This window comes from Oryzias latipes, chromosome 15, assembly GCF_002234675.1.
Source record: "Oryzias latipes chromosome 15, ASM223467v1".
Classification (NCBI taxonomy): domain Eukaryota; kingdom Metazoa; phylum Chordata; class Actinopteri; order Beloniformes; family Adrianichthyidae; genus Oryzias; species Oryzias latipes.
Window position 1 is genome coordinate 16,861,129 of NC_019873.2, and position 20,457 is coordinate 16,881,585.

General features: G+C 38.1%; 1 protein-coding gene across 4 annotated transcripts in view; it reads left to right on the forward strand.

The window, feature by feature from the left end:
* Positions 1-586: 586 nt before the first annotated feature.
* Positions 587-20,457, forward strand: part of slc29a1 (solute carrier family 29 member 1 (Augustine blood group)) — a 36,066-nt gene continuing 16,195 nt past the window's right edge. The window contains exon 1 of one of the 4 annotated variants that reach the window (XM_011484335.2): positions 587-752. The gene's annotated coding sequence lies outside the window, so the exon portion shown is untranslated. Of the gene's footprint in view, positions 753-980; positions 1,135-13,515; positions 13,612-14,656; positions 14,687-20,457 lie in introns of those variants that run through there. The other 3 variants (XM_011484333.3, XM_011484336.3, XM_011484334.3) reach the window with 3 other exon arrangements.

Consider the following 20,457-nt stretch of genomic DNA (forward strand, 5'->3'; position numbering starts at 1 on the left):
GTTACTGATGTCTGCAAGTACCTGAAGTCTGTGGCAGCAAGCTGAGTGCAAGGGGACAATTACCTTTAAGAATATCTTGGGATGGAGAAACCTGGTCGTTTCAAAGTCACTTCTACTAAAAATGGATACATAACACCTTTCTTCAATCATTTGATGTCATCCATAAAAAAAATGTGCAAGAACCTTTTTTATAATAACTGGGATGCACCAGTTTCACTAGTGTTTGATTTAACTCACAGCGATTGCTTACAGGAGCCCTAGTTCTGCCCGTAGCAAAGGTTTTTGGGATGACCTTGTTAATTTAAGCTAAGCAAAATCCAAAATGCTTGAATGGATGAATTGATGGATGTATAAATAGATATGTGGATGGATGGATGGATGGATGGATGGATGGATGGATGGATGAATGATTGAACAGTTAACTGTAGTTCGCAAAGCATAATAAAATTCCTTGTAAAACCACCAAACTGCTTTTTTGGGCTCGTTTGTGTCTCTGACGCGTCACAGCATCTCTTTTCTGGCGGCTCGTTTGCAGTGATCGGGTTCCACGCTGGCCTATATTTGTCACAATCTGGACCAGTCCACCTCCCCTCCGACGCCTGCAGCCGTGCAGCCTGAAACTGTGCCAGCCAGCCTCACGACTGCGCCAGGCCGAGTTGTGCATCCAGGGAACAGAAAAACACACGAACGTATGTCTTCACATCCCTGCGGGCATACGGAGGAGCAGCTCACATGCGATGGTACACAGACTGGTAAGAGTGCGCGTGGACGGACGGTGCGCGGGCTGCTAACAGCAGCACAAACCCCAGGGGTTGTGTTTAGTCGGTCCCTGCAAATGTTTAAAGTTAAGCTCAGACTGCAAATCGCAGACAAGGTGACATAATCGCAGTGCGCAGAGCGGACGTGACTGGTGTGGCGCACCCCCCCCCCCCCCAGTGCGCTCTGAGGGGTCATGACAGCTATTCTTGATCTGTGGTAAGAGGCGAGGAGAAGCCAGCCGCGGCTTTGATAGTCCCCTCTAGAACATATGGGCTGCGTCCATCCATGTTGTGATAGCTGCAGAGGAAGTTGAAGGAACTTGTTTTGGACAGAGGTCGAGACTGGACCACTGCTGGAGCTGAAGCATCACAGCAGGTGACTGACTGCATGAGAATTGACATCTTCCACAAACACTCTCGGTCAGCAGATGACACAACACAGCTCACTACTACTGCATTATGGAAGCAGCGGACAGCATGTGGTCACGTGGAATATGATCCTTAGTGTACCTGTATGGAGTCACATCCATTTTTGATGGATTGAATAAACAAAAAGTTAAAAAGAAGCAAATTTGACCAGAAGTAACAGAAACTTCTATAAACCAGCCTTTTTTGCTGCTCCTTATGCATCTTAAACGCTGTTTATACTGTATGTATTCATACATGTACAATTTGATTTATTTTTGCAACTATGCAATGCAGTCCATTCATTTTATTAAACCCATCCCTTAGCTTTCTTGCAAATCTTTATGAAAGGACATTTTAGAGTTGACACCCATTTAATATGTTTTTATTTGATCTTATTCTATCAAGGGAAGAAGCAAAAGGCTATTATAGCAAACTAAAGAACAAAAGTTGCAGAACTGTGAAGTTACTTAATTCCAAGAAAAATAGACTGGAACATTTTCTAGTGGTTAAATATTTTCCGCAATTATTCTCTTTTTAAACCTTTTCCAGATAATGCACTTTGTTTTCTCATCAGTTATTTTCTAGACGTGAAGTCATCTTATATCATATCATCTCATCTCATCTCATCTTATCTCATCTTATCTCCTCTTATCGTATCTTATCTTATCTTATCTAGTTTTTAGATTTTAAAAAAGCATTGGTATCTCACCTGCTGAGCAGGAGCAGAGCCCTCTGGGGTTTGTTTTGATACTTAAAACCAAAAGAAAGTAGCTGCAGGACAGAGTTGCCCTCTCAGTGCTCATTCTAGCTTTATTCTAGCAGGTGATGGATTTTTCCTGATCAAGGCAAATTTGAAAATGCTTTGCTAAGTGGGTTTTATTGATTACATGTTACACATTGCCTCTTTGCTCGAGTCTTTAGAAATGACATGAAATAAACTTTGCTTTTTAGTAAATAAACATTTGCAGCTGTACTTTCATGCAGCTCTGTCAAACACTTGCAGAACTCTGTGTCCTGTGACAATTGGACCTCTATAATTAGAAGCTCAAAGTCATCCAGAGCAGATAGCACATCACGTAAAGTATGTATCAGGGTAATATGATGCAGTGGAGGGAAACCAGGTGATCAAAACATGGCCAATAAAAGTGTGTTTATATTTAATTTTGTTTTATATTTAATGTCCTTTGGAAGGTCATTTTTACCCAAAAATCATCAGCCACTACAAGTGCAGACTTTATGTGGCATCCTTTTCATGTGGGTTTCTCTGAGAAGAGGAGGTCAAAACTGCCACCATTCCTACTCTCCTTCAAGGGTCATTAGAAGATAGTAAAAAAAGAAGATGCAAAAAACAAAAACAAATCTCAGCTGCTAACGTTGCTCATTTTCATTTTAATTTTTTTGCTAAATTAGAGGATCATTTCACTTTGCTTTGGAAACCTTTAAGGAGTGCTAGAGGAAAGATAAAAAGGCATGTCTGAGTTTAGAAAGCTCATATCCTCAAATCTAGAGGAAAACACAGGTCTGAAAACAACCCTGAGCTGAAACATTGGAGTATATTTTCAAAGAAAATAAGTTGTGCTTCAGCTATGTTCACTTTCAACACGATGGAATGTGGTTTTATTAACCTGTATCAATAAATAAGGTCAGGTTTGTTTTCACTTCTTGAGTAAAGCGCCTGATAATCAAACCCAAACCCATAGTAGAGTTTAGGAAGTGAATCTGAGCCAGATGGGCCTTTTTTGAAAATCACATCTGAAATGCATTAATAATTGCTGTGATTTCATCCTGTGTGTTTAGTCAAATATATGAGAGTTTTAGTTTGAAGACTAAAGTGGTCAGAAAGTTTTCTTTATTAAAATATTAATGTAATCAAAAACATCAGTTTGAAGAAACGTTTTTGGACTTGATAATATACTGTTCACAAAGTGAATTTTTTCACATCTTACAATAGGAATTCTATCTTATTACACATCTATTATTCATAATTGAATTTTTTCATAGTACTCCAGTGAATGAGGGTTATTATTTTTCATTTTGTGTGGCCATATTTTGCCATGAAAATCTTAGTTTGGATTTGTAGATACAGGTTATATTGGTGCTTTGTACTCTTGGCGCCAATAGAACACTGATACGGTTTCAAATCAGTTATGTTTATTTATTTTGTGTTATATAGTGCCCATTTACAACCGAGTTCCAGTTTAATCCAAAGTGGTTAGATTGTCTTAATTGGATGGAAACGCTTTTAAAGTAACCAAAAAGATCAAATTGAATGATTTTTGGTTCAATCCTAGTGCTGAGGAAGCAAAGAACCACAAAGACATAAATTTTATTTGAATGAAGATTTATGAATGTCCCTCCTGCAAAGAGCGTCGTAATAAGGGCCACTGTCTGCTGTCACCGTCTGGGGTCTAAGAGGACAGGAAAAAGAGAAAAATGAAAAATACTGTAACATCTGCTGTAAGACACACATGCTACTGCAGCAATGAGATAAGAGAAAGCGGCTATCAAATCCCTGAAAGTTCTCACACATCTACATTTTATGCATATCTTATCATCTGTGTAGTAAAGGTTTATTGATTGGTTTATTTCAAGCAATTTTCTGGAGAGTAAACAAAAATAAAAAAACACACAAAGATCTTAAATCTGTTTGTGATATTAATTCTCAAAATTGATTGGAAATTAATAAAAGAAATTAGGTTATTTTGTTGACATTATAATTGCATCTAATCATAAATAGATGTATTTGCACTTATACATACAGTACATACATATGACACATTGAATCCACAAAACATGTTTGTCAAATAGAGTTCTATTATTGGGTGGAAAGTAAGTGGAAAGAAGAAAATTTAAATGATCTTTAAGCCCCAAAAAGATTGTTTTCCCCAATATTACACAACACATAATTTTCTAAATGAATAAGATCAATACTCAATTAGACCATGGTGTTGGAACCACGCTCAATTGGTTGGGTACTAGGGGTCCAAAGTGTGCCAAGAAAATATCCCCCACACCATGAAACCGCCACCACCAGCCTGAACCATTGCAAGGCAGGATGGATCCATGCTTAAATGTTGTTGACGCCAAATTCTGACCCTACCATCCGAATGTGGCAGACTCATCAGATCAGACAACATTTTTCCAATCCTCTATTGTCCAGTTTTGGTGAGCCTGTGTGAACAGTTTCCTGTTTATAGTTGACAGGAGTGGCTCCCGGTGTGGTTTTCAGCTGCTGTAGCCCATCTACCTCAAAGTTGGGCGTGTTGTGCGTTCAAAGATGCTCTTCTGCAGACCTCGGCTGTAACCAGTGGTTCTTTGAGTTACTGTTGCCTTTCTATTAGCCAGTGTGGCCATTCTCCTCTGACATCAACAAGACATTTCTGCCCACAGAACTGACACTCACTGGATATTCTCCCTTTTTTGGACCAATCTCTGTAAACCCTAAAGATGGTTGTGGGTGAAAATCCCAGTAGATCAGCAGTTTCTGAAATACTCAGACCAGTCTGTCTGGCACCAACAACCATGCCACGTTCAAAGTCACTTCAATCCCCTTTCTTCCTCATTCTGATGCTCAATTTGAGCTGCAGCAGATCGCCTTGACCATGTCTACATGCCTCAATGCATTGAGTTCCTGTCATGTGACAGGATGATTAGTAATGTGTGTTAACAAGTAGTTTGACAGGTGTGCCTTATAAAGTGGCCACTGAGTGTAGATTGAAAAACACATTGCTGCTGCCAGTGATTGCTCTTGTGTTTTTGGAGTTCAGAGGTTATCGACTTTGTTGAGATTGAAGATCAGCGTTGACGTTTGAAGTGACTAATCTTAGTCCTGCTGGTTCAGCTGCAAGTCTTAAAGAAAGTAACACACAGCAGTAACTTGTTCCCTTTGTGGTCTGTCAGAGAAAACCATCATTCATCAAATAAATATGCCAAATTTCTTCTTTTACTGGTGAGTCAAATGCAAAAATTTGTTTTTGCTTCCCTTTTTGTTTCCATCTTTTAAATATTAGCGGTCTAGGCTTTTTCTTGGATTTGCTCTTTTTTGTTGTTATTGTGGTTTCTGTTTTTCATTTACCTGAATTTAGTAAAATGATGGCTTTGATGCAAAAGGTTTTTTTCTAAATTCCTTTTTAAGTGTCTTGTCTGTCATTCCATTGTTTTAAACCTGATTCATCGTCAGACTGGTCTATTACACCACATATCTAATTCCCGGAATGCATCCCAAACTCACTCTTGTGTTTTCGCTTCACAGTTGTGATTAGTCTTTAGTTAGCTTGTCATGCTCAAAAGAAGAGATAAAATGCACTTTGAGGAAATCAACAAGAGAAGTTGCAGAACTGTTAAGTTAGAGTTTATTTGAGGCCAGACTGCAACTTTTTGTTTTTCCACTTTGTTTTCTCTTCAAAGCTGCTTAAAAATGATTTTGTCAATATGATATCAAACTTGACTCATTTGATCCTATTTTATATTAGGACAATATATTTAAAAAAAAGCAAAATTCTATGCAGTTAGTTTATCTGTACCTATTCAGGCAGACTCAAAGTTAACAAAAAATGTCAAATCCAATTTCAAATATATTCTTTTAAAATTAAAAAATAATTCAATCTACACATCTTATATTTTCAGGATGACAAAATATGACAAGTCTCATCATGTTTTAATTGTAATTCTAAAGATTGGAATGTAATCCTCCAAACACGAGTAGGCTTCGCTTCATCAGAAATGGGAAAGTTGTGTTTTTCCACAGACTTTATGTTTTCACTTCAGACAACACGCTCACAGGTGCCGTGTATGCGATAGTGGACGTTTCTCTTTGAGTGTCTCAGCACCACACACTTCATCTGCAGCATGGCTCATCTGGTGTCATGGTTTGGGATCACTTCATCTTAGCCTGGGATCAATCAAGCAGCTTTAAGAAGAGTAAAGGAGGAAGATGCAGAAAAAAAGTGAGTTCAAGCAAAAACGGTTTCTAAGGTTTCAAAAACAGAGGCGAAAATGAAGTGATCATTGTGAAGTTTATTCATCCTGACCTCACTCACAGCCATTGATAGCTATAGAAGCTTATTTTAAACCCGGCTTAGACAAGTTAACCTTAGAATCAATACAACACATGTAGTCACAGGGCTCCAGTTAAGCAGAATTAACTACATGGTAATATGAAACAAAATGTGATGTCCATGCATGTAGACGCCAGGGCTTCAGAGGTTAATAAACCAGTTCTAATTAGATTGAAACATTGTAATTGATTTTTACAGCAAAAAAAAAATGGCTCGATTGATTGGGTTTTACCAAACATGATCATGGTGCTACTTAAGTTCTGATGGAAATTTAAAAAAAACTTAAAGACTTTTGCATGTCACAAAAGAAACCATTGATAAAACAAATATATAATGTCAACATATGCATTTCACCAAATCTTCTAAAAAGCTTAGTAAACTCAGTAGTTTACATGTTTTTAAAATATACAAATGGATTTGTGGCCTTTAACTGTATGTATTGATCAGGAATTGCATACTTAGATGACCCTGGACTTCATGTGTGCTACACATGACAGCAGGATAAAGAAAAGCATATGTCATGTTTTTATGGAAGATCTTGCTCATCAACTTGGGTCAATAAAATGCAACAAGTGATTTTTAAAAAGGCGGTGCATTATTTTAGGACAAAACTATAGACACAAGTAGGCACTGTTTTAAAAAATTGCGTCATTACCTGAACATTTTTCAACTGTGGGTCAAATGGGTTTGTTTTTATCAGTTATGAGATCCATCGCTGGATCATGTCATGTTTTTTCCAGAGAATATTGGTTTGTATAATTGTTCACATCAGCTCAATAACTGCCGGAAGTTCAAGTGCTGTGGCTGCAAAGCAACTATAAACCATCACCCATCCACCCCCATTGCTTCATATAAACTTTTTGCTTTGTAAATGTTTTATACAGTCATTAGACTAGTTTAAAATAGGATTAAAGAAGCGGCTGTGGACAGGATGTGGTCACAATCCTCTTTGCTTGCTTTGCTTTCTGAGTGAGCTGAATACAGATAAGGAGACAGTTAATGGATGAGCAAAATTTAGATATCTATGACTGCTTTTGTCTGCTAAGATGGACTATTGATTTGTAAAAAGAAAGTAAAGAGATCTTGTCAATCATTCCTAATTTAAAGTAAAACATTAAAACTCAGATGTCACTAATGCTGTTTTTCTATTTGTTCCTTTTTAATCTTTTCTTGGTTTTTTTTAATCTTTTAAAATTTAGATTTTACAAGCATTTGTTCTTTTCAAACTGCAGCAGTTTGAATAGTTTAAAACAAACTTTTTCTTGAACTGTTGCGTTTTGATTATGACAAAGTGCAACAAGTTCAAAAAATAAAATAAAGGAAAGATTTAAACGTTGGCCCAAATGACTGCTGACCTCCCTCCTCCAGTTCTGTGTTCCTCCCCTTTCACATCCTCCAGCTTGGACTTCTTTCCTCGACAGAAAAAAAGTGCACTCTGATGCCTCTTATGTCAAAAGTTACAATCATAGATCTTCAACTATAACCCACAGTAAAAAGATAAACCCATTTAGCAGTCTGTTTTGGCATCAATATTTGGTTCTGCTGTCAGTCTGGGTTCTTTGTGTGTAACAGTTTGTGCTCCGGCCCAGGATTCGCATTAATTTCCTCTAAATATCCACATTCCATTTAGCTACAGACCACAAAGTTCCTATCAAGTTGATGTATAACAATACATAAACTTAGAAATTCACCCAAATTATCCTACAAATTGAAAACAGATTCTTAATAGTTTACAGAGGGAATAAAAACAGAGTTTTATCCGTCCCTACTCTGTTTTTGCCCTTTTGGTATGATTGCTTTTACATTTATTCTTGCAAGAAAATGAAACAATTTTAATGAAAAATAAAATTGCAAAGTGTATTTTTCTCTACTTAACGAGCAAGAACAGAAACATGTAAAAAAAATGACGTAATAATTTCATTTTGAATTTATACGCTGATAAACCTCCGATTGTTTTTGGCCGAAGCATTTTCATTTCAGATTTGCCTTTGCCCATTAAAGCAGAGATAAAGTGCGTGCAATGTGAGTGGAGTGAATCAAACGTGTCTGGGCTTTTGTCTTTTGGGCAGATGCCCAGGAAAACAAGCTCCATCAGAATTATGGAGCTGATGCTGATTCAAAAATCCTCAACTTAAGCTGCTGTGGGGAAACTTTGTGTTGACTTTTTTAAATGTTGTACTTGTTTGTACAACAGAAGATTTATGGTTAATTAATCCAAACAGAAATTTCTTGCCAGTACATGACCTTTGCAGCCCATCACAGGGTTTTAAACCCCCTCAACACTCCCTCCAGAGTTTCCCTGTTTGCTTGTCTTCGTCGCTTTAGATCAAACGTTAATCTAAGCAGAAATTTGCTTCACTTTTTTTCTGAGGCTCATAAGTCCTTCAGAGGTCGAGGAGGCCATCCGCTGGAAATCCTTTCTCCACTATGGTCCTCATAAATGCGAGAAAGTCACTTCCAGCCCATTCCCCCCACAAACTTCACAGGATGCCCTGGAATCCCACATGTATGATGTTTGTTGTTCATGTTATGTTCTAAAAAGGGCAGAGCAGGGAACTGTCTGGAGCAGCCGGATGGGAAGGAGTTAAGATGTTCGTCTCACAAAAGAATTGTTTACAGCAGGAGAGACCATTGCTAGACTTTCAGGTTTGTCCCAACAAAGTCTGCGGCTTAGTACAATATAGTTCTGGCCAGGCCTATTTACCTTTAGCAAGCAGAAACAAACTTACTTAGTAACAGCAATAGTTATTTTTGCTCAGGAGCTTTCAGAGAAAGCAGGTCTGGAAAAACCTCAACCACCAGCACGTCTGTTGAGCTGCAGTCCAGACTGTGTAGACGTTGGTTAACTGTCCTATAAAGGTCACTTCACCTTTGCACACCTCCAGCTGCTTTCATTGGCAAAATATCAGAAAGTTAGAACTTAAGGAACTTTGGATCTTCTACCTCCATTTTGATTTGGTCTAAAAATGAAGCACATTCCACAGACTTAAGATAGAAAAGAGAAAAAATGTGAGGATGAGCTATGAGATCCCGGCAATTATGGATCTGAATATAATTATAGTCTCAAACTGGCAACCTACCTGAAACATTGAACTCTAACTTTGTGATCGTCAGCTTACAAACACAAATTTATTTTTTTCTGTGTGAAAGTTTGTTTTTGTTTTACTTCAGGTGTGGCTTTTCAGCTCACTTGGATGATGAACGATGAAAGTTGGCATCTTGAAGAGGTGTTTTGAGAAAAGCTGTGGCTCTGGAGTTCATTTTCACCAAAGCTTGTTTGTCTCTGGGACACTGCAGCCATGTGTTCTCTAAGGGACATAATTGCTGTTTAAGTACAGTTAAACGCTTAACCCTCTGGAATTTGGGCTTTGTACCACAATGATATAGCCAAGGATCCTTTCGTTATGTCTTCACTGACTTTCTAAATGCCTTAAATTAGACCCTTTTACTTTGAATGAATATGTAGTTGTTTGGTAATGTCAGTCAAAAGCATCTCACTATTTTTAAATATTTTTAACTTGTTGCAAATAAAAATGTAGTTTATATAAAAAACGGACAAACATCTGCTTCTAGCACTTTGACTTAACAGCTTGTTGCTTAAAATCAAAACATTTGACATTTCAGAATGGAAAACTGCAAACAGTCAATCACAAGATGTAGTCTTTCAGACGTGACTGTCATTAAAAGAAATGTACGTATGTCACAGTAACTTATTACCTTTTCCTGAAACAAATGCTTTTTTTCAATTCACTGATTTAGAAACTCCTGTGACTTATCAACCAGAATGTATTGATAAAAATAGCAAAACATTGAAGTTTTAGTAAAAAAAGTCACTTTGTCCTTTTGGGCTTCAACTGAGAAAAACGTCATGATAGGTTTAGTTACCTCAAAAACCCTAATTTCATATTTGTAACTTTAATAAATGTGTCCTGTTGTTTTTCATAGAGCCATAGCTGTCTGTCTTTTTTTTATTTTTGCAGGCTACAGTGCAGTTCATTTTTATCTGTTTTTATTATGTAGCATATTTTAGTCTTTTGATGTACAAATATCTCAGGTTCTCCATTCTGGTTTCTTTTTTTTTCAGGTAGATATATTTAGGCTGTGGGTTTATTTTTATAGAATAAACAGACTTTAGCTGAGAACTGGTTCTATAATTGTTCATCCTGTAAGCACAAGTTGTATCTGTAATGCTCACTTTGTGCTCAATATTTTGAGATCTAAAAGAAAAATAAAATAAAAAATAAAAGAAAAAACAACATTTTTCATGGTCGTATAGCCAGTCCTGTCTGAAATAAACAGCTCTAGGTCAACCTCATGTTCATTTTACAGCTTCAGTAACTTTTTTGGACTCTGATAATCATTTATGATTTTGGACAATCGTCTTAGAAAGCACACTTAGAAAAAAACTAAATAAAATCCTTATTTCATTCCTTCTTGCACACAGAAGTTTTATTGTCATTTACCTGAGAGAGTTTTTGTTTGAGCTACTTGGCTTTTGTGTTCTTGTCTTTTTACTTCAATTTTTAAATTTAAGGTTTTATTAGACAGCAGCCTTAAAGTGTTACTGCTTTCCAGAACAGTGGCAAAAAATAAAGTGTGGCAGCAAATTTCTTTCTTTCTTCTTGCCTTTTTCTTTTTCTACAGCCATGGTTTCACTTCATTTTTCTTTTTGGATTATCTGTGTCTCAGGGTAATATTAGCAAAATTTTTGTATCTTTGAGCCAAAAGTAATTGATTATTTTAATAGTCCAATTCTTTGAACACATGTTCTACTTTTCCTTCTCTTTTCCAGGGTGATCTACAAAATAAGAAAATATCTGTGTTGTTGGTTTCTTTCATTTTATTAATGGGATCTTTTGTCTGCCAATGCTGTGCTGATTGGTGGATTTCCTTTAGGATGTGCCTGCTCACAAAAGATGTATTTTTCTGATGGCACCATCTGGCTGTTAAATAATACAAATGTAACAACAGACTGAATGAACTCATGTGTTGACAGTGGAGTTTGCTGCGACCTTGGAGCAGAGCTCCGTGTTCTTAGCTGAGCTGCACGCCAGCTCTGACAATCTCTTCAAAAACTTTCTGCTGTGGCGGTAAACTCAAGCCAGGTATGTCTGGTACTTTTGTTGCCGTGGAGACAGAATAGTTTATTGCTGCAGTAGCGAGCAAAATTGGAATACCTTTCCATCAGTGGTCTTACGTCATTTTCTTAAGTCATTGTCTTACGTCTTACATCTGACGTTTTTTTTTATGAAACTAATCTAGAGGAAAAACTATTTTAGATATGTTTTATTAGACTCTTAAGGCCCTCTTAGTGTTTGAGACCCCAGTCAATCACCTGGCTTTCCTTAATGGTAATGCCACCACATATGAACTCTGCTCCAGATCCAGTTCATTTTGCTCAGTTCTTCAGATTTACTGTTACTGTGAAATTTGGCACCTGGATTTGTGTGCCATCTTGAATTGGATTGGGACTTTTTTCCCCCTTGACATTTGATGTGATCTGACTTGGCCTGATAAAAAATGTTGTTCTAGTTCCTGAATTTATGGATTCTTGGATTAGGGACCTTGTTTTTCTGTTTGGATTTATGATACTGTTCAAATTTGGTGTAAGTGAAGAGGATTTTGTTTTGCTTGGAACTTGACCTTTTTGTGGATTATTTTCTTATGGACTGTCTTATAACTCTTCCCCTAAGGACAGTTTCTGCCGTCTCCGTCTCACTAAGATGCTGCTGCCTGTAAGCCATTGGCCTTAACTCCTCCAGAATCTCCTTTTTGTCAAATCCAAGTTTCAGGTTAGATCCACGTCTTTTCTCTGGTTTAACATTTCTCAGGGTCAGGTTATTAAGATGGATGAAGCTCAGGTGTAAGCAACTTTGGACTAACCATCTCCCTGATTCATGTAAGCAGCTGTAACGGTTCTTGGGGTTTGCCACTTTTAAGGTGGAACTACAGTCAGATGGCATCTCCCCTTCATGCTCTCACCTCATCCAAAGACCTGTTTTTTTAGGGGCTTTGGCAGAGCAGTTGTTCCAGCCTCCCCCTGCATTCTGACTGTTTGATTTGTCCTCACTAAATCATAACAGTCACTTCATGCTATGGTCTATTTCAACGGGTGTTCCAACTTAAAAGTATAAACCTCACGTAACCCATCACAATTCTGAAACAGTAGGCAAGCAATTACTTTGGATCAACAGTAACAAGCGGTCTAAAATATATTACTGTTTGTCAGTAACAACTTGTCAAGATTTAAAAGCTATCATCATCTAAAGAGTTTTGGAGAACCTTCAGTGCTCTCCGTTTTACAGGAAAGATTCTCTAAATATAAATAAAATAAATGACAAAAAAGTGATTTATATGACACTGACATGCTGACATGAACACTTGAACCATCTGTTGTATGACAGAATAAACCAGCTTCAGTTTAATTCATGTAAAAACTGAACCATCAACTTTTTACCAGAGTTATCTAAAAGTTTTACACCTCAAGGTTTTGATCATGACTCTTTTTTTTATTTTGTAATAAATTCTGGTTAGCATTTGAGCAAGTTTCCCATCTTTTCTTACTTTATATGACTCATAAAATCCTGTTTGTGTCTCGTTGGCCTCGTCCTTCATTTTCTTCTTTTCTCTTCTCAATCCTGTTGCTCTCTTTATGGAAAATCACAGTCAAGGTCTCACTCAGCTGCTAGAAAACATTCCCATTTTGGCCACATAGTCCTGCAAACAAGGCTCCCATGAGCACAGAGTGAACACAGACTTAAAGAAACTTACTGTAAGTTTAACACAATGTTTCAATAGTTTTGTGTCTCCAGAACAGATAGAAGGTTCTCAGTCCTCTGTGACTCGGTTCCACCCAAACTCCTCCAGCTCTCAGCCAGTGGTGTCATTCCAAAACCACAAGGTTATTTTCGACTCAGGAAAACAGACTAACTACCTACCACGTCTGCATGAATAAACAGCAGACACCAACTTCTGGTGTTTTCAGACGCATTTTTGGGTACAACAACCTTACAGGGCAGAATGGGAAGACATGCGAAAATGCTGATAGTTTCATTCTGTTGATGGTTTTGTCCTTGCGTGCATGTGTCAGACTGAGGTCTGCCTTAACCTTCTGATGGATTCACACACATTTGTTCAAATGTCACATGAATCACTAAGCTTTTTTACTCATGCTGTTTTTGCATCTTTGTCTCCTATAAATGTTTTTTTTTTTAATCCTGGATTAGTCACTTTTCATGGTGATAGTGTTTCACACAGTTGTAAAGAGGTGGAGTAACAAAACATGGTCAGGATTGTGGACCGTTATCTCACACCCTTTACTTTGTTTGACTGCTTTGTTTTGAAGCTCAGCTCAGAGAAGCAGAGTCCTGTTTTCTGCCAAAGACAAGGTAGGATGAATCGCCAAGAGCTGTTTCTGCTTGCATCTGTTACGTTCCGTGTGCAATTTCCTCAGATGGTGTTTAAAAATAAAAGTTCATTGTCCCACTGAAGTAGTTTTTAAATTTTCCGTTTAACAAAAACGCACATTTTTGTCAAGTGAAGTCGTTAAATCTCTCATGAGAAACGCTCCTAGTTAGTTTTCCACTTGCTGAAAAAAAACAACCTTTTACTGTAAGAGATGCCTGAAAGACTGAGCCATATTCAGGAGAATTAGGCTAAAATTATTAAAACAAACAATAATTAGTTTGGACGAATGTTCAGGAAAACAAGAGGAATCACTGCCAAGAAACAATTGGGAGGGGGGACAAAGAAAACATATGTCTATATACTAATTATAGGAAATATTAAGAAGCATATACAATACATAAACATATTTACGGGTCAAACCCTTTTTTTTAGCAGGAGCCTAAATAAAGTAAAAATATAAATTCAAAAAACAATCACAAGTTAAGCGTCATGTTTCCTTTCTGGAAAACATCATTTATTATTCATCATAGTATGCCTTTTCTTTCAACACATTGATAGACTGTTTAATAATACAGTAATGTGAATGAGTTAGATAACCTTTGTGCCCAACTTGAGTTTCTTCAGTCAAACAAATTAATTTGCAGTTTTTAAAATTAACCATAGTGTCAAGAATTCTTGGTTTTCTTTATCATAAGATTTATGTCTTAGATAAATATAAGCAACGTGCTTGCAGTGTATAAATCTCCATGTCAGCCGCAGTCTTTAAACACATGTGGAACTGACAGGCGACACTTTCACAGAAACTCGTAAAATAGACAGACGAACACAAGTCTTTTTCGATTTAAAAAAAATTAAAGTCTTTATAAAGAAAAATATATAACTGCTATGATGCATTTACTTTTTTAAACCAAAAATGTAAGTAAATGTAAGTAAATGCCCCAAAAGAAGGTTTCTTTGAAGCTTAGATAAAAAAAAGGGGGGGGAATGACGGGGGTGTAAGCAGCAATTTACGAGGTTCCCTGAATGTTTCACCACACACTGGACTAACGTGAGGAGGTAAGAAGTTATTCCTGGATGAAAATAGACTAAACGATGTTGTGAATGAACGAGGAGGTGTTATCTTAAAAGAAAAGTGATCGTTTATAGACTTTTATTAAATTCCGAACTCTATTACCGTGAAATGTATCACAATATTAGGTTGATTCATTTGTCTCTGACTGATGCTCTGTGTTTGCCTGTGATGAGTCTCTGAAGGACTCGTTTTTGCATCTTCTGTCAGCCTTCTTTTCTTTGTCTCACTGGTGCTCGAACCCACATTTAGCACCGGTTTACCGCGTCTCTCGGTGGGTTTCTTTTTAATTCAATGTGCAGCTTTCGAGGTGTAACGGGAGATTCCGCGACCCTCAGTCTGCCGTAAAGAGCCCCGCTTCGAGGGAAAGGCTGCCCCCCTCAAACACGTGCTTCAGACACTTCCGAACCATAGAGTCGCACTTTTTACTTAAAAATGAGCGGTCGATACAAGAGCTAATACTATTTTTGCCCCGTGTGATCGAACACGAGACTAACGGCACGAGCGATATTTACTACTTCCATGACATTTGAAGTGAAGACACGTGGGTCTTCACACGACATGCCTGCATATCTCTGACAGCACTATACATTTTTTTAATTTTCCTTTTTCAATTGATACCCAAAAAGTACTGTAGTGCTTCTGCTGTGGTTGTATCATACAACCATACAATGTATGTCAGGGTCTCTCATGTAGAAGTAGATCTATTTCTGATGGTGTGTTTTCTCTAACACGTGTTGGTGCCATTTGTGACACAGACGCCAAGAGCAGTGATGGCTTTTTGTTTCCATTGATCTGCTGATGTGACCGCAGGATTGACTCATTGTGTCTGCTTAACTGCTTTTTTGGGGAGGGGGTTTACCAGCCTTTGCCTGAGTCATTCTCTTTACGATTCAAAGGGAAGAAGTTTTAATCTTCAAAAAAAAAAAAAACACACACACATATATACATATATATATATATATATATATATATACACCTCTCAAAGGTCGCTTCTGACAAGACTCATGGGATCCAGCACCTCACATCCAGACGTGCTCACTGATGAGTGCAGTTGGCAGGTCCTGCTGTTTGGCTTTTGTTTTCGCTCTGTCAGGGTGGCGGGAAAGGATTTTGGGTTGAGAGGGGGGAAGGGGGGGAGGGCCACACTGAAGACAATCTAAGTCTTTTGTCCTCTGCCCCACTTTCAGAGTAGATTAACATTTTTGCTCTTCTATAAGAAACACGGTTGCTGCGCCCCATTCCTCCACAGGTTCCAGTATCTAACTGCACGTCTGATTGGTTGGTTGCTTACTTTTATTTTCATTCTGATTTTCCCTTCTTTGTAGATGATGATGAAGGCAGGCACATCTGTCAGAGTAGGGTATATGGCTGAAACCACGCAAAGCACACGCTGCAGTACTTAAACTTCCTGCATTGAGGTTCCCTCATAGAACAGAAGAGAGCTGTTCAGAATGAAAATGGATTGAAGGCCCACTCTGATCTATTGATTTTTATAAAAAACATTTCCAGTGGTTTTTTTTAACTATGCCTTTTTTGTGCAAAAATTAAAAACCTAATATTTTCTAGGGTTGCACTGTGGTACAGTGGTTAGCGCTCTTGCCTCACAGCAAGAAGGCCCCTGGTTCAAGTCCCGGCTGGGGGACCGGAACCAATACCTTTCTGTGTGGAGTGTCCATGTTCTCCGTGTGCATGCGTGGGTTCTCTCCGGGGACTCTGGCTTCCACTCACCATCCAAAAAACATGCTTCATAGGTTAATTGGTTAATTTAAATTGTCCCTAGGTGTGAATGTGAGAGTGTGTGGGTGTGTGATTGTGGACACTCTACCCTGCGACAGACAGGCGACCTGTCCAGGGTGCCTTTGCCCACAAGTGGCCAGGATAGGCTCCGGCAGCCCTGTGACCCCGAAAGGGAATAAACGGAGGAAGATGAATGAATGAATATTTTCTGGGCCGTAGTTTCGCAACCCTTGTGCCATCCTAGCCACTTTAACATTGGGAGTTGGGTCATCTAGAACCACTAGACAGCGCGCTGAACCTTTATTTTTCAATGATTTGTGAACCTCACTGGTGTCCATGGATTACATGAAATCTTTCCACCTTTATCCACCTTTGTCATGGTAGGGAGAACACGTCGATGTAAGGGGTGGGGTCATCTAAGATAGCACAAGGGTTAAGAGTGGCACTTCATTAGAAAGTTGCCTCTAAATTGTGGGCGGGATTGTTGGTTCTCTCTGCTTCCCGTTATCCATTTGTGTACAGTATGTTCAGTTTTTCCTGCTGGCAAATTTAATACAAATAAAAAAAAAAATTCATGTACGAGTTGCATTGATTGTGTAGTGTGTTTGTAACGTGCTTGTGTTCCTTGTGTCTCCTTCCTAAAATGAGGTTTGATTGGAGTTTTGCAGGTTATTGTGTTTTTGCTGTTGAGTTGTATCCAGTTGTTGCTGATAATTTACCTCTACCAACCATGTGAGATCATGCACATTCAAAATGCGGGTGCACATTTTATTGATGCTTGAATAGTGTGGATATTCAGAATGTAAGACTACATTATCATGAGGACTGGAGTTTGGAATGTGAGGCCAGTGTTACATGAGCAGCGTTTTGGGATGAGGCACTAAATTTAGCCCCCAGCGATCCCTTTGCTCATATTTACATGCTTGTCTGCAGGTCAGCGTTCAGACCAGGCTGCTCAAGAAACAGCAGTTTTTGTTGAAGATTAGGAGAAGCTGCTGATAGGCCAAGGATTGGACTGGAAATAGAGTTCAGTATTTATGCCAAGTTATTGTATCAATTCGATTTTTAGTTTATGCGTAATTTAGTTTGATTTTGAATTATTGGTCAAATTTTTGTTCTGAAATAAACTGTGGAATTTTATTAAAACTATGACATAAAAAGTAACTGAACACAGTGGATGTTTTCAGTTCTATCATTATAAATTCATGTAAAACAAATGCATCACCCTTAATAGAGCTGTATGTTTTCATGCTCTCCTGCTAGTTTACAGCCCCTCTCACCCCCAACCTAAACCTAAAATGGGGAGCAATGTTGGAGCTATCCAGCTGTCCAGTTTTTAGCCAGATATCTGCTCAGATGAGGAAAATGAAGACATACATGGATCTATTCGTCTACAAGTGGATGCATCATGAAGGGGAGCAGGGAGCTTTTTCCAACATTTTTTCATCTGCTCCTGACTCCCAACCATTTGAATGACAAAATACTCAGAAATGCAATTTTGAGCCTTTTTTTTTATACATGTCCTCCATCATCAGAAAAATGCCACAGGCACATGTTAAAAACACCAAGAACACAGTTTTCATCATAAACTGTCTTTTGGTTCATTCAAAACAAAGATGGGCAAAGTTTGTGACTTCTGTGATGTTTCACTGCAAATTCCTTCCAGATATCCGTTTTTCAGGGTTTTCTAAATGATAAAAGTGTTTACTGAAGGCTGTTGTCTCTTTTCTTGTTGTGCTACATGGTCAAAGTCCCATATTAATGGGACCAAATGTCCTCATCAGAGTGAGGATGGGGATGTGAAATGCTTGAATGTGTCAGACTGAGGCTTTATTTTTAATCTAAATTGGACTGTCAATGCCTTCAATGCAAACAAATGAATAATAATCTTAGATCTACTAGGTAGTACTGTTTAGCGATCAAGCTTTATTGTTTTTTATTAGGCTAAATGTCTTGTGGAAACTCTCCATTTCGTCATCAACGTGTCCATCAATCTTGTTAATGGCTTTGTTTTACTAATTTTCTTTATCATGAAGGCTGCACATGCATCAGTATCCCTACTGTTTGCTAATCAGTGTGTTGGTCTGAATATGTTTACTCTGTTGTAGCACTTTGACCTGTCTGCAGCCTCTGAACACTCAGAACTAGAACTACACTTTTTTCTCCCACATCAGCACAATAACTAAGTGTTTCAATTGTTAGAATGGGAATTGTAGTGTGACACTCAATGTGACCTGTGTCGTTTACTGAGATTCACAGCCAGCTAAGTTGAACTGGATTTAATACACAGAAGTGTGAAACTGAAAATGATGCACACAGAAAAACACATGAATAAAGAGATTATGCACCCACATATGGAAACAAGCTCTTGTGATAATCAATACGAAAACTAAAAATATACACATGTTCAGTTCCACTGAAATGCCATATTTGACAACTAAAATCATTGGCATGAACATCCTCCATCATTTTTTCAGCAGACAACTTCCTGTTGCCTCATTTCCTGTTGCTCACTACAGGCGGATTACAATGATTTTATAACAACACATAAAAGTACTTAGAAAAAGAACTGCGCCCTCTAGAGGCCTGGAAATACTAAATAAATGATCCAATACAGGAATATCTTTTTTAATTTTGTGTTACTTTTCTGTAGGGGTATAAAGATTGACCCCAGCTAGTTGATGAATTGAGCTTTTTGCACTTGTAGAGGTTTGTAAAACAGAGCTGAATGCTAATGAGTGACGCCACGGACCTGATGTGGTCTTACCATGTAGCCAGTCTATACCAAGTTGCATCTTGATGTTTTTTTTTTTTATTTGTATTTATAAAATACAGCCAAAATAGCTAAATTGCAACATTTACTATCAGTTCTGATCCCCAAAAGCTGTGGACTTCCTCTGAGTACGTCTGAGGATTACATTCCAGTTTAGAGGAATTAGCAGCACGATTTGGAAAGTGTTTAGCGGAGGGATGTGACCCCGGCGGAGGATGTTATGCTTCCCTCTCCTCATATGACCAACAGCAAGCTCTTCCTCGTCCCGTCCTGGGAATAAAGGCAAGCCTGTTGGAGAGGTTTACAGTGAGGGAATGTGGGAATGAACCAACAGGAACAAATTAACTGGTGTCCTTTTTCTACTAACGTTCATCCATTGCAAGATATTTACTTTCTAAGTTTTAAAATATTTTTTTTTGTTGTTTTCGTGTCAGCTCCTCTACTGGTCAAACCAATGTGGATTCAGTTGTAGGTGCATACAAATTGGAGGGACACTTAAGCCTAAATTCCAAAATATTATCAATGTTTTATTACTTTATTGGCCAGAATACAATGTCAGTTCTAACCCACTTTGTCAAATTGTGCAACTGCACTTTTACAGAAGATAAACTCGCAAATCATCAAGGTAAAATGCATATAATAAAGCAGTATGGTTAGCTCCCCTTTGTCTCTGCAGTGTCTATATGCTGGGTCATACAGCTTCATGTGGAGAGGATCAGCTGGAGAACACATGCTTAGAGAAAGCGTGACAAAACCAGAGTATCTTGTGAGCCAGATATCAGATACGAACGTGAGAGATCCAAGAGAAAATCACACAGGAACGTCTTTTCATCAACGCCGGATGAGAACACAACTACTGTTTAAGGATAAATATATTTATTCTTACAAAAACGTGCTTTTATCTACCCGTGTCATTCTGCTTGGGCTAATCTGTTGTCAGATCTCATCTGGTGTTTCCTGAACAGGTGTTTGCTTCAGCCCAGTGCTGAAATGTAAGAACCGGATCAGACTGTCACAGCTGAAGACTCGCAGCACCCTGCAATAGCTCAAAAAAAAGTATTTAGTTAGCCACCAACTGTGCAAGTTTTCCTACTAAAAATATAAGAGAGGCCAATAATTTTCATCATGGGTATACCTCAACTATGAGAGACAAAATGAGAAAAAAAAATCCAGAAAAATGACTGTCTGATTTTTAAAAGAACCTATTTGTAACTTATGGTGGATAATAGGGCTGCACAATAAATC